The sequence below is a fragment of the Schistocerca serialis genome, chromosome 6, assembly GCF_023864345.2.
Source record: "Schistocerca serialis cubense isolate TAMUIC-IGC-003099 chromosome 6, iqSchSeri2.2, whole genome shotgun sequence".
NCBI lineage: Eukaryota > Metazoa > Arthropoda > Insecta > Orthoptera > Acrididae > Schistocerca > Schistocerca serialis.
The window spans coordinates 559940187-559954974 of record NC_064643.1 but is presented as its reverse complement, the minus strand read 5'-3'; the positions used below and the strand labels follow the sequence as shown (position 1 = coordinate 559954974).

At 43.9% G+C, this 14788-nt stretch overlaps 1 pseudogene; it reads left to right on the top strand.

Moving 5' to 3' along the window:
- Positions 1-8674: 8674 nt before the first annotated feature.
- On the top strand, positions 8675-8792 carry LOC126485764 (5S ribosomal RNA; annotated as a pseudogene).
- The last annotated feature ends 5996 nt before the right edge of the window (positions 8793-14788 follow it).

Below are 14788 nucleotides of genomic sequence, written 5' to 3'. Positions count from 1 at the left end.
GACAAAATGTCTATACATTTATCTTCATGGTTATGTACAGGAATATGATAATCTTATTAGGCGCAGACTGAAACTTGACTACCGACTAATGCAGACTAACGCAGACTGACTAATCGGAGGTCTGTACACTCTTTATAATACCTCGTGCGTTCAGGTATCACTGCGCGAGTGTGATCCGTGAGGAGAAAAGGTTCTACGTTAGCAGCAATCTCATTGGCTGCATTACATATTAATACGTGGATCAGCGGAAGCAGAATTTGGTCTAAGACAGCGCCGTCTCGTAGTGCGGAGACGGACGAGCGCTGCGCCTGCGCTGTTGTGCTTAGCGGGACGCGCTCTAGTGGAAAAGTTGTGTACGCGCTGACTACGCGGAACTATGTACACAACAAGGTACGACGTATTCTAAGTGTCCCCCCTCTTCCTCACTGTCTACTTCTCTTTGGACGTCAGGTAACTGCTGATTCATTGACTGTATGGACGCGTATTCTGTCTCTGAATATGCGCCAAACAAACGAGTTTCCTGAGCTCGTTTCGCTGCTAACTTTTGCCATTTGCTGCGTGGGATGTCCATTTCTGGCTCAGAATGTGCCCTACACGGAATTTAATATTCTGAAAATTCGGTGTTCTCGTCCCTTCGATTCCTGTCTGTCTGGTCTGTCTCAGTTCTATCCAAATCTACCCGAACCTGCTGGTTTTGCAGCTCACCGACTGACCTATCTTCTAGCTCACCGTCCGTCATATTTTCCATTAGTTCGTTTACTTGCTGTTTGTCTGGTTGATTTTCACTCGTCTTGTCTACCTGCTGTCTATCACGCAACCTTCCGGCTTTTGCTCTAGTTAACATGGAAGTTCTTTCAACACTCCACAACCCTGTCTACAAAACTGTACCACCACTTACCAGTTGATTGAACCAACAACAACAACGTCGTGACTTTTCGGCATTTCTGTCTGCTCTGCTACAGTCTACGATCTCCACCTGTGCGCTTGCAAAGGGAGAAAAATGTGATTTCTTAATTCTAACTCATTTGATACTGCGTCACTCTGCATCTCTGCATCACTCAGCGTCTCTGCCTATCACCTGAAACTCCTATGCCCTAACAGCTACTGAAAAATCGTAAAAGTCCAAAATTTTTCAACACAATAACACAAGACCTTGTCCCTACAATTCTACTTTCCTATCTACTTGTATCTATTCTAATACATAATCTAATAACTCTTTAATACATGAAAGAAAATTTTTTCAAAGTGATAATGCTGCAACCTGCCGTAACTAACTATCGTATATCACCTATTCTGACACTTTTCTATCTTGGTAACGTACCTATTTTACCTGTCCTGGCAGTTTTACCTATCCTGGCAGGGTCGCTATTTTCTATGAGTGTGTGGGTTTTATTTTGTCAAGTTGGAGCAATGGATTGATCCGACAAGTACCCTTTGGCTCCTACAAGAAACAATTTCCACCTCACACTACTACAGAAGTCAGACAGATGCTCCTAATGTATCAACAAGAACTGCTTGAAAAACACTCAGCAACAAATATCTCCTGCAGTCATCCGCTATAAGGAAAAGACACAAAAATATTCTATATTCTTACATAACTAGTGGGATATTTGGGTGCTGTAGTAATGCTAGTTAATGTAAGAAAAACATTAAACGAACGAAAAATATTATTTATTGCAAAAAAAAAAAAAATTCTGAGAAATCAAATGAAACTTTTTCTTATAAATCAATAAATTTCCGGGTTTTTTTTGGAACAGGTGATTGCCTCTTATGGATAGGAATGCTATTATTTTACAAAGTATGGAAAGGTTCTTTTCTCCCTTTTCTTTAAGAATGTTATTTACTTGGCACAATGGCTGAGAGATGTGCCTACAGAACTTGAATAACTTCTCTAGGTACGGTCAAGGCTGTCACGTGAGAAATTTAATGGAGTGTACTATTATGGAGGATACATGGGGCTCGCTTACACTGTAGCGGATAATACTGTGAGCTGCGACGACTGCTGCCTGCGTTGCTCACTGCTAACAAATAACACAACTATCTCTTTCTATCTGGATTGACCTTCGCCAATCAAACTCTCCCTACACCTTGATGAAGTCAGGGGCTCCTATCCGCCCCTAGTCTAACTATTGGTGTGGTACACCGGGCACATAACCAGTGCACCACGATGCCACTCAATATTCACTTGCAGGCGTTTAACTAGTACTCTGTCCGTGTTCACACCGCACAATAAGTGTGGTGGCCAACACAGTGAACAACGCTTAATCGCGAGTGACCCAATATAGAGTTTCACTCTGGTTCGCTAATGACATAGGTGCTCTCCCAGTGAAGTACTGAGGAGAGACTTTGTTCCTCACTCTTTGTGTACACGTACGAGTGTACTCGCTCTCGTTACGTGTTCCTGCTCCAAGAGCGACAACGGAACAGCTCCTTTTTCTGGAAAAGTTGCAAGGGTATATCATTCTCTGTCTTCCCTTACTCCTCCGGCTCTTTGGATCAGAAATATTCTGCCAGTCAGCGTTGCTCTTTTAAACGGGAAATGACGTTTCATTTAAGTCGACCAATGTGGACTGATGTAGCACCTCTATTAGGCATATACTGTCCTGTTGCGAGAATTCCGTAACTATGCAGTCGGTCCATCAAAAAATGCGTCTTCTGGGCACTCCCACACAATGTAGCGGAATTTGCTTTTAAGTCGAACACGGGGGTTGTTATCCTTTCGCTCTGGCAAAAGCTGTCCTCTCTCTGGGCGGTCATTCCGGCCGAAGTAGGTGTGCGCCGACCCACCCCTCTGAAGGGGTGGGCCTCCCAGCAGTCTGGCCACCTCCCTAGAATGAAAATTCCTATGGCCGTCATGTTGTGTACGCCAGCCTCGACTTTTTCAACCTCGGTGCGCACTTGCGATTTACTTATTAGATTTGCATATCACTTACATGAATTCATACAAAACTGACTCTACCTCATGGAGTTTGGGTTCGAATGAAGCGTCTTGATGTGCAGAATAAGATTGTGAGGACGGAATATGCAAGAAATGAAGGTCAGGAGACCACGCCACCTTACAAGTGTACCTTTATGAATGCTCTTCACCGAAGAGCGGAGTATTGTACCATTGACAACCCACCCACCCCCTGCCTGTATGGTGCGTGGGGGATGAAATAACAACGAAGAAAAAAAACAAATCTCCATACCAAACGAAACTTTAATCACCTTCCCTTCCACTCTTCTCCACCCACTTCCTAAATCTTGTTTCGAAACCGCCTCTGTCTTGACTCTTCCCAGATTTGTCCTCCAAACATTCATCCATCCAACCACCACCCCCACTCTCCTATGCACTAGCCTTGGATGCGTTCCAATGATACCTTATCTCTGGCAGTATACATGTGCTCATCACTTCACTCATCTTCGTATCTACTTTAATCAGTCAACAAATCGGTCTTTTATGTTTTATCTTATGCAACTGTCTACCAGTTCTTATACGAGTCCAATACCCATTTTGCATTCATGTGTAGTCTATATTTTAACACCAAACTCAGTCTTTTATATTTTAATATATGCAAAATATTCATTTTTTCAATCGCCATGTCAGTTATTATAGTATGTTACTCAAATTTTTGCTCCCATGTGACTGAAGTGCGGCAAGTTGTATCCGCTGACAGCCTACCCCGCGATCATTTGGTGCGAGAGGACTGATGTAACTATAAAGAAAAAGAAACCGAACGTCCATAATGCACGAGAGTGGGATTTGCTGCTCGACAAAGCTTATGCGAAAAGTTTTTGACTGAGATGTATAATTGTGGCTTACAGATGCCATATACAAGTGAATTTTTGGAGGGCGTAATTGCCACACAATCTTACAAATAACGAGTTATGTTAGAAACTATTCTCAAGATGTCTACAAAAATTTTTGCGAAATCGTAATTGCAGGAGTCCATAATTGGCAATTACCCGTTTTTAGATACATGTGTTGTTCAGTATTCAGACGTGTTATGTCACAAGAACAAAATTTTTTACGTGGCACAAAAACTTGTTACATCCAAGAGAACAGGTGATGGTTGTCCAAGCCACATCTAGAAGTGTATAAGAATTCTGTAATGAATAAGAATTCTGTACTCCAGATTACAAGGAGAAGGTGGGGGGTGGCAAATGCCTCCCCTTGGAAATTCAGTTCGTCAGAAAAACGAACTTTTTCAATGTAGCCACTGTTTGCATAGATGCATTCCAGCATTTGGTAGCAAGCTTAGCATGTCTGGATCTATCATCTATCTGAAGACATTGCAGGAGCTGCGTTTTTATGTATGGAAATGCATGTGTAAAATCTTCAGCATATTGCTCTGTGGCATGACTTTAGTCATCAATAATATATCCTCCTTAACTGTTTACAATAGTATGGCAACGCTGGGGTAAATTACCGATTCCGCGACAGTATAAATGGTGCGGTTTTGAGGGAAGAACTCGTCAAGCCGTGTTCGAAGCGTATTTTCATCCGGAAAGGAAGTTCGACAGAGAACGGAAAAGGTTAAAATCTGAGGGCATAAGATCAGGTCAATAATGTGGATGCTGAATGACCTAATAATCCCGTAGGGTTTTTTGTCAGTCTGACAGAATGCATATGGGCGTTATGGTGTAGGAACACTTCATGCAGTTGGTCGTTGTTCTTGGCAATATGTCTCAGTTGCTGACAATTAATGTCACTAGTTATGGTTACATGTCGGCGAAGTAATTTTTAGTACGCTACACCGTCGCTGTCCACCAGATGCATAATATTATATTTTGTGTATGCGCGTAGGTCTTTGTACGTTGAGTTGCTGCCTTGTTTTGGTTCAACTACTGCTTACTCTTGCTTAAGTTAGCATAAAGACAAAATTTCTTGTAACCAGTAACGGTACAGCATAGGAATGGTCGCTGTTATTCTCGAGCCAATTGATGACGAGCGAGCAGAGATCACATATGACCACATATAGCTGTTTTTTTGTGATTTTGGCTTAGAGCAAGCGGTATCCATACATCCGATTTTTGAACCTTCCCCACTGCATGCAGCCGTCGCAAAGATTGTGGAATGATCACAGTTCATGACATCTGCCAGTTCTCAAGTGCACTGACGTGTGTCATTGTGGATTAATGCGTTTAAACGATTTTCATCAAAGGCTGAGGTCTTTCTGAACGTAGAGAGTTACTAATGTCAAAACAAACCTCCTTAAAACGAGTAAACCATTTTCTTGCCGTGCTCTGTCCAATGCCATTATCCCCACACATGGTGCAAACGTTTCTAGCTGCCTCCGCTGCTGTCACCCCTCTGTTGAACTCAAACAGAAGAATATGTCGGAAATGTTCCGGTTTCTCCACTTGGCACTCCACTTTCTAGCGTCGACAGCTCGACTCATTATCTCCAGATGACAAACTGACAATATGGAAATCCAAATAGCAACAGCAAACTACAAATAAAAACTGACAACCGGAATATCTACATGCAAAACAAAAACGCTATGAACTTATACACCAACTTAATAGGCGACTGTGTTTCAAAAAAAAATGGTTCAAATGGCTCTGAGCACTATGGAACTTAACTTCTGAGGTCATCAGTCCCCTAGAACTTAGAACTACTTAAACCTAACTAACCTAAGGACATCACACACATCCATGCCCGAGGCAGGATTCGAACGTGCCACCGTAGCGGTCGCGCGGTTCCAGACCGTAGCGCCTAGAACCGCTCGGCCACTCCGCCCGGCGACTGTGTTTCATGAAAGTGCGAAACTCATTGCGTATTCTACTGCATAGACGCAACTATATCAGCAGGACTGCTAAATTACGCTTCCTGTAATCACAGAGAGAGAAAAGAAATCAGATGCTGTCAGAGTACATGAAGTAATGTAACCATAAACTTCGTGAGGTATGCTACCATTTGAGAAACGTCCATTAACATGTGAAAGTGCGTTAATAAAAAGCTTTGATTAAGCTATCATGTGTGACAAACCGCACAACTGTCTCAAGCACAGTTCCTTATAATTTTTTTTTGTAACTAGCGAAAGTCTTTATGCTAACCCTGTATACGGGGTGGTCCATTGATCGTGACCGGGCCAAATATCTCACGAAATAAGCGTCAAACCAAAAAACTCCAAAGAACGAAACTCGTCTAGCTTGAAGGGGGAAACCAGATGGCGCTATGGTTGGCCCGCAGACAGATATCCACCACGTTTTTTTTAAAGAGGAACCCCCATTTTTATTACATATTCGTGTAGTACGTAAAGAAATATGAATGTTTAAGTTGGACCACTTTTTTCGCTTTGTGATGGTCGGCGCTGTAAAAGTCACAAACATATGGCTCACAATTTTAGACGAACAGTTGATAACAGGTAGGTTTTTGAAATTAAAATACAGAACGTAGGTACGTTTGAACATTTTATTTCGGTTGTTCCAATGTGATACATGTACCTTTGTGAACTTATCATTTCTGAGAACGCATGCTGTTACAGCGTGATAACCTGTAAATACCATTTTAGTGCAATAAATGCTCAAAATGATGCCCGTCAACCGCAATACATTTGGCAATACGTGTAACGATATTCCTCTCAACAGCGAGTAGTTCGCCTTCCGTAATGTTCGTTCATGCGTTGACAATGCGCTGACGCATGTTCTCATGCGTTGTCGGTGGATCACGGTAGCAAATATCATTCAACTTTCCCCACAGAAAGAAATTCGGGGACGTCAGATCCAGTGAACGTGCGGGCCATGGTATGGTTCTTCGACGACCAATCCACCTGTCATGAAATATGATATTCAATACCGTTTCAACCGCACGCGAGCTATGTGCCGGACATCCATCATGCTGGAAGTACATCGACATTCTGTCATGCAGCGAAACATCTTGTAGTAACATCGGTAGAACATTAAGTAGAAAATCAGCATACATTGCACCATTTAGATTCCCATCGATAAAATGGGGGCCAATTATCCTTCCTCCCGTAATGCTGCACCATAAATTAACCCGCCAAGGTCGATGATGTTCCACTTGTCGTAGCCATCGTGGATTTACCGTTGCCCAATAGTGCGTATTATGCCCGTTACGTTACCGCTATTGGTGAATGACGCTTCGTCGCTAAATAGAACGCGTGCAAAAAGTCTGTTATCATCACGTGATTTCTCTTGTGCCCAGTGGCAGAACTGTGCACGACGTTCAGAGTTGTCACCACGCAATTCCTGGTGCATAGAAATGTGGTACGGGTGCAGTAGATATTGATGTAGCATTCTCAACACCGACATTTTTGAGATTCCCGATTCTCGCACAATTTGTCTGCTACTGATGTGCGTATTGGCCGCGACAGCAGCTAAAACACCTACTTGGGCATCATCATTTGTTGCAGGTCGTGGTTGACGTTTCACATATGGCTAAACTTCTTCCTGTTTCCATAAATAAAGTAACTATCCGGCGAACGATCCGGACACTTGGATGATGTCGTCCAGGATACCGAGCAGCATACATAGCACGCGCCCGTTGGGCATTTTGATCACAATAGCCATACATCAACACGATATCGACCTTTTCCGCAGTTGGTAAACGGTCCATTTTAACACTGGTAATGTATCACGAAGTAAAAACCGTCAGCAATGGCGGAATGTTATGTGATACCACGTACGTACACGTTTGCGACTATTACAGCGCCATCTATCACAGAGCGAAGAAAGTGGTCGAATTAAAAATTCATATTTCTTCGAATACTACACGAATATGTAATAAAATGGGGGTTCCTTTTTAAAAAAACGCAGTTGATATCCGTTTGACCTGTGATAGCACCATCTAGCGGGCCAACCATAGCGCCATCTGGTTTGCCCCTTCAAGCTAGACGAGTTTCGTTCTTTGTAGTTTTTTCGTTTGATGCTTATTTCTTGAGATATTTGGCCCGGTCACTATCAATGGATCACCCTGTATAAGCGGAGCATAGACGAAGGGGGAATCCTTCTAGCGACGATATGGACCGTAAATGGGGAAGGCCACTGACATAAGCGACTTTGGGGAAGGGCAGATAGTCATGGTCCAGCATCTGCGAACGAGCTTCTCGAAACGGTGAAGCTAGTCAGGTGTTGGCGTACTACTGTCGTGAACATACAGCGTGTACATTAATGACATTGTCAAGCTGCAGGGACGGATTCCTGACTGGCAATGGAGGAAAAAAAGGTCCTCTGAACATGTGTCCGGAAATCGATGGTGTGCGTGCAAGGACAACAAATCGTTCCGGAATACAGTACAGAGCTGCATCGCATCCACGTCGTAACAGATGTTCAAAGTGGCCTCCACGGGATTGCAGATGATAGGAATAGTAGCGGTTGTCATGCAGGATACACTTAATCATATTCTTGCTTACACCGTGTTGGCGGGCTACTTTCCAGGAGCTTGTGCTAGTGTTCGTCTCAGTGTCCTGTAGATCCAAGTCGTCCAAAGCTGGTTTACGCACAGTCCGCCGAATCCCTGCACGTTCGTTTGTCCGAAAGGACCCGTGATCACACAAACGCCCAAAAAGGGCTTGAAATGTTACGTGATGTAGTTGGTATCTGTGACGGTACTTGTTTTGGTACATCCGCGCCGCCTCTCGACCGTTTCCATCTCGTTGGGCGTACACAAACACCATCCCGGCTCATTCCCAGCACGAATACCGTATTATTCTGCCGCTTACAGTACGATGCCAACGGCCTTGCCACAGTGGTAGCACCGGTTCCCGTCAGATCACCGAAGTTAAGCGCCATCGGGCTGGGCTAGCACATGGATGGGTGACCATCCGGTCTGCCGAGCGTTGTTGGCAAGCGGGATGCACTCAGTTCTTGTGAGGCAAACTGAGGAGCTATTTGATTGAGAAGTAGCGGCTCCGGTCTCGAAAACTGACATACGGCCGGGAGAGCGGTGTGCTGACCACATGCCCCTCCCTATCTGCATCCAGTGACGCCTGTGGGCTGAGGATGACACGGCGGCCGGTCGGTACCGTTGGGCCTTTATGGCCTGTTCGAGAGGAGTTTAGTTTAATATAGTTTTACGGCATGCTGCGTCAATCATACAGCCTGCAACACACAAGAACCACACGATACGTGGTCGGAGGAAGCCATTCGTCTGCACCATCTATCGTAGCAACGGATCTTTTCTGGATACCACGAGGCTTTTTTCCTCCATTTACAGTCAGAAACCCGTCCCTGCAGTTTATCGGTGTATTAATGTCCTCTCCGTATATGGTAAGTGGTTGAAGCATGTTTATACCTCGAGCAGATGACAAGGTGTTGGACGTCCATGCCTCAGCAGAGAACATGGAGGTCAGATGTTTGCCTGCTGTGTGAAGCAGAACAAAAGGCGATCTGTGACAGATAAGTCGAGAGACTACAATAGTGATGCAGGCCCAAAGCTTTCAATGACTATGCGTAGATAGTCGAAAAGAATGGGGTACAACGGTCGAGAAACTCCTCATAAGCCGACACATTTTTGTAGTCAGTAGTAAGTGACGCTTGAGGTGGTTTAAGGAGCGCGCCACTGTGTAGTATATGGCTGGAAACGAGTGATTTAATGATGAATCACGCTATACCCTGTGGCAATCCGCTGGAAGTGTCTGGGTTTGGCGAATGCCTGGAGATCGTTACCTGCCCTCAGGGATAGTGCCAACGGTGATGTCGTTTTAACTACGATGTGAGGGTGTTTCTCGTGTTTAGCGTTTTGTCTCCTTATTGCTCATAAGGAAAAGGTGAATGCGGAAAGATATGAAAACATTTTACGACATTGTATGCGGTGTACAAGACATGGACAATTCGGAGACGTTGATTGTTCTTATAAGCATTGCAGTGTACGCTGCCGATTAACCACACTGGTGCTCACAAGGGAACCTCCCCATCGCACCCCCCTCAGATTTAGTTATAAGTTGGCACAGTGGATAGGCCTTGAAAAACTGAACACAGATCAATCGAGAAAACAGGAAGAAGTTGTGTGGAACTATGAAAAAAATAAGTAAAATATACAAACTGAGTAGTCCATGTGCAAGATATGTAACATCAAGTATAATCTGAGGTCAGGAGCGCCGTGGTCCTGTGGTTAGCGTGAGCAGCTGCGGAGCAAGAGGTCCTTGGTTCAAGTCTTCCTTCGAGTGAAAAGTTTACTTTTTTTATTTTCGCAAAGTTGTGATCTGTCCGTTCGTTCATTGATGTCTCTGTTCACTGTAAAAAGTTTAGTGTCTGTGTTTTGCGACCGCACCGCAAAACCGTGTGATTAGTAGATGAAAGAACGTGCCTCTCCAATGGGAACCGAAAACATATTGCCGACGAAATACATCTCACGTATTTAATGCACTCTCGTCCAAAGTAGCGAACAGTCAACTGCCAGCCAGGGAGCCTCGTTAGCAAGAATACTCTCTCTTCCGTGCGCTGTAGTCGACTGACGTCGAGTGTTTCGATGTTTGTTAAAGTGTAGAGTCCCCATACTACGGCGCAGTTAGCTCGCATCGGACGGACGGACGGAAAGATAATAATTGTCTGAATATAAAAAATTAAAATTTTTCACTCGAAGGAAAGTTTGAACCAATAACCTCTCGTTCCGCAGCTGCTCACGCTATCCACAGGACCACGGTGCTCCCGAACTCAGATTATCCTTGTTGTTGCTTATCTTACACATGAACTACTCACTTCGTATATTTTGCTTATTATTTTCATAGTTCCACACAACTTATTCCTGTTTTCTCGATTGATCTGTGTTCAGTTTTTCAAGGCCTATCCGCTGTGCCAACTTATAACTAAATCTGAGGGGGGTGCGATGGGGAGGTTCCCTTGTCAGTACCCTGCTGCAGATTACATTAAGGCGAGGGGACCCTACCGGGGTAGCATGGCTGACTTTTTCAACACCACACCGTTCTGCCTCGAATGGGTAGTACCGAGCCGAGGTGGTTCAGTGGTTAGCACACTGAACTCGCAGTCGGGAGGAAGATATTTCAAACCTGCGTCCAGCCGTTCTGATTCAAGATTTCCGTGATTTCACTAAATCGCAGGCAAATATCGAGATAGTTCCTTTGAAAGGGAACGGCCAGTTTCCTTCAGCATCTTTCCCTAATCCAAGTTTGTGCACCGTCCCCAATGACCTCGCTGTCGATGGGACGTTAAACACTAATCTCTTTTTCCTCCTCGAATGGGTCGCCAATCTGAACGTCAGAATACGAAGATACAAGTTGCCGAATTTGTCCGCTACGATGTTATGTTGTTTTTTTAATTTTCTTATTGCATTTTATCTCATTTTATTCTTTATCCTTCATTGACATACTTTATAGCGTATCTTATCTTTGGTCACATGTCCAGTATAAACCATGTATGTAGCGCCTTACGATAAATAAATAAAATTAATGCACTCTTTCATAAGAGAGCATCTGTGAGGCAATGGTTTGTGGGCAGTAACGTTCCTGAAATGGACTGGTTTGCACGGAGTTCCGACATGAACGAAATGGAGCCTCTGGGACGACTTCGAAATAAATTCGGTGAATGCGAGCAACTTTGTTTCAGCTGTCTTAGATACTGACGCGCTACCTATTGGTGACATATGAACATTTGTGTTGGAACGGGACTCGAACCCGGATTTCCCGCTTATCGCGAGCGGTCTCCTTTAACTATTAGGCTATCTGTACAGGCCCCTCGGACCTACCCAAATTTTCACATGCCACATTGTGTACATCCCCATTTGGACTGGGCCGGGGGCCGTACACGTATAGCCAAAAAGCCCCGTAAACGATCAGACATATTGTCAAATTTAACTATGTTTACCAAATATTTGACCGTGTACTGTGTTGTTTGACGTGTTTGTCAAGCATAGATTGCGAGAAATTTTAACTGACGAAAAGATTGACGAGATGGCCGACGTTGTTTGTGTCGATGTTTCACCGCTCATGTAAAAAAAATGGTTCAAATGGCTCTGAACACTATGTGACTTAACATCTATGGTCATCAGTCCTCTAGAACTACTTAAACCTAACTAACCTAAGGACATCACACAACACCCAGTCATCACGAGGCAGAGAAAATCCTTGACCCCGCCGGGAATCGAACCCGGGAACCCGGGCGCGGGAAGCGAGAACGCTACCGCACGACCACGAGCTGCGGACCCACTCATGTAGAGTGAAAAATTGTTTTATTACAATTTATCTCCCATTATAGTGCGTTTCTACAGCTGTGGAAACTAAGATCAAGGATGAAAATAAAACAGCGCTTACAGCTACCAAAATAATAGAGCTATCATATCTTTCCCAGCCATATATACGGAGGAAGAGGTTATTAACAAAATACTTTAACATGACGTACAAAATGGAGTGCAATAAAATAAAATTAATCGAAGTTCTCCGGCTCTTCTACGGAAGACCTGGCCTATATGTTCCCAAATTGTGGAATTTTAATGAACTATCATTAGAGGACCAACAAAAAGAGAATAAATTTTCATACAGTTGCTTCTTCTTTTTCCATGTGAGGGCGAATTAACTCGAAACGAGTTATTCATCTTTTCGTTGTACATTTGCAGAAAGTTGGTTTAATCATCAATTTCTGAGTGCAACATTTCCATTAAGAAGTTTTCATGTGTATATTTCTCTCTCGTTTCAAATAATTCGCTGGTCAAATGCCACAGCCAAAGTTAGAAATGTTTTATCTGCATTTTTAGCCATTCCCACGTGTGGCAAAATAAATCATACACGAAAAGCGTCTACTGCAAAAGTAAGATTAAACTGGCAAGTTTTCTTCGTACGCGTGCGGCTTGTTTGACCAATCCGTAGCTAATTTGACACACAGGTTTGCTCTTGTACGAGAGCTTTAACAAGTTTTTAAAAGTTGCGCTGTCGAGGAAAGTTGATGCAATTATCGGGTTCTGGGCGGAATATTTCCTTTAGCCGAATTTCATGGGTAAATCATTTTAAACCATTTCCTGAACCAGAATCTTGTTTTCTTCTTCTCCTTTAAACACAGTGCCAAAGTCAATGAGGATTCGCAGAAAATAAATGCGTGGTGTAATGACTGGCATTTACCTCTCAATATTAGTAAGTGTAACCTACTGCGTATAACAAAGCGAAAATCCCCGTTAATGTACGAGCACAAAATAAATGCCCGGTCTTTGGAAGCGGTAACGTCCGTCAAGTATCTGGGTGTGACTATTCCAGATGATCCCAAATCGAATCAATACTTCAGTCTTAAGAGTATTGTTCTTCTGTATGGGACCCTTACCAGTTGGGTCTGATTCAAGAGACTGAGAAGGTCCAAAGAAGAGCGGCAAGATTCGTGACTGGTACATTTAGCCATCGTGAGAGCGTTACGAATCTCATAGAAAGTTTGAAGTGGGACACACTTGCAGACAGACGACGCGCTAAACGGAAGGGGTTGCCCACTAAATACTAAAATCCGATCTTCGCCGAGGATGTAGAGCATGTTATTACCACCAACTCTCAAATCGCGTAATGGTCACCATTCAAAGATAAGGGAAATTCGAGCTCGTACTGAGGCGTTCAGACAGTCGTTTTTCCCTCGCGCGATCCGCGAGGAGTGGGTCAGAGGAGTGGTGGGAGGGGGGGGGGGGGGGGGAATATGACTTTGGGACGAATAGTGACCTTCGCCGCGCTTGCAGGCTAGCGGAGTATATATGTAGATCTAGAACAGCGTCCGCTTCAGAGAGACATTAATCTGACAAACTTTGTTTGTACGTGTAGGGGTTTGTTTGACAAATCCGCGGCTAAACAAGGCACGTTTTAGAAACAAGTTTGATCGTTTACGGGGGCGCTAATGGTTAAGGCGACTGTTCGCGATAACGGGGAAATCTAGGACCGAATTCCAGTTCGACACTAATTTTCACATGTGACCAATAGGTAGTACATCTGTACCTAACGCAGATAAGCCATGTTATATGCATTCAGTGAATTTATTTCGAAGTAATTTCGGATCGCTGTCTATGGTCAACAATGTCTATTCATCCAGACATGCAAGTAAGCATTTGGCATGAGTTAGAACATCTAAAGGGAAAGACGAGTTATATACGAGGGGCGTTCAGAAAGTAAGCTCCGATCGGTCGCGAAATGGAAACGACTATGAAAATCCGATAAATCTTTGCACAGATGTGTTGGGTAGTGTCTCTAGTATAACCCCAGTTAGTATCACGGCGCTCTTCTCAGTTCTGAGCTCGCAGTGAGTGCGTAAAGATGTCTAGAAAATAGTGTCTCCCGCCAAGTACGAGGGCCTGGTCGGAAATTTCGCCTGAAGCTATGCAGCTAACATTACATAACTGTCGTGCTGTTTCGTCTTCACGACAATTCTCAGACGCATTCTGCAGGGGCAATGAAGATGCTCCTGCATCGTTTTCAAATGGAAATGTTAGATTACCCACAATACAGTCCGCAATTGTCTCCCCCTGAGTTTCATCTCTGGTCACATGAACCGCTGTCTTTGAAGACAACATTTTGACACAGACAACGAGGTGTAGGCCAGCGTGGAGAATTGGCGGAAAGCACTGGCGGCTGCCTTCTATGATGAGGCTATTGAAAAGTTGGTACAACGCTATGACAAAAGTCTAAGTCAGAACGGCGACTACGTAGAGAAGTAGCTGAAAGGTGTAGCTAATTGTTACAAGTAAAACATTTCTGATGTTCACTGTGGTTTCAGTTTGGCAATCAATCGGAGCTTACTTTCTGAACAGGCCTCGTACAATATCTAAAGGAGATAAGAGGGAATAATAAGAGTGGAAGATCTAGAACGAAGTGCTCGGAGTAAAAAGCGCGTAAGACAGGAATGTAGTCTTTAGCCCCTAGTGTTCAAT